This window comes from Corvus brachyrhynchos, unplaced genomic scaffold (genome assembly GCF_000691975.1).
Source record: "Corvus brachyrhynchos isolate BGI_N302 unplaced genomic scaffold, ASM69197v1 scaffold36, whole genome shotgun sequence".
In the NCBI taxonomy this organism is placed as follows: Eukaryota; Metazoa; Chordata; class Aves; order Passeriformes; family Corvidae; genus Corvus; species Corvus brachyrhynchos.
In genome coordinates, this window is record NW_008238441.1 from 1235042 (window position 1) to 1235509 (window position 468).

Sequence of the window (468 nt, forward strand, 5' to 3'; positions counted from 1 at the left end):
TCTGCCTGTGGTGTGGCCAGCCAGGATGGCTTATGGAATCACCTGTTGCATGGGGTGCTGCTCCTCTCAGCACTCTTGCACACCCACATGTACAAAACTGATTTTTCAATGCTATTATTAAAAACTTAATTTATTCATGCAAGAGTATAGTACTTCCTCACTTGCTGTATGAAAATCATGATTCAGCAAGGGACAGTCCATACTACTGCTTGCACCTGCATCAGCTTTCTCTTCCCTCTTCCTCACACAGCGCTCAGTGTGGAAGAAGACAGGCAGTGGGAGAAGTCACACATGGTCAGTCCACGGCCTGTTTTAGCAGAATGGTTGAGACCAGAGGCTGCAGGTATGTGTAAAGGACCACAAACACAGATCTACCCAACAGGGTCCCAGCTGTCAGCAGATCCTCCTCAGGATCTCCTTTACTGCTTCTCTGGCCTTGACCATGAAGTAGTGGATCTGAGCTGCGCC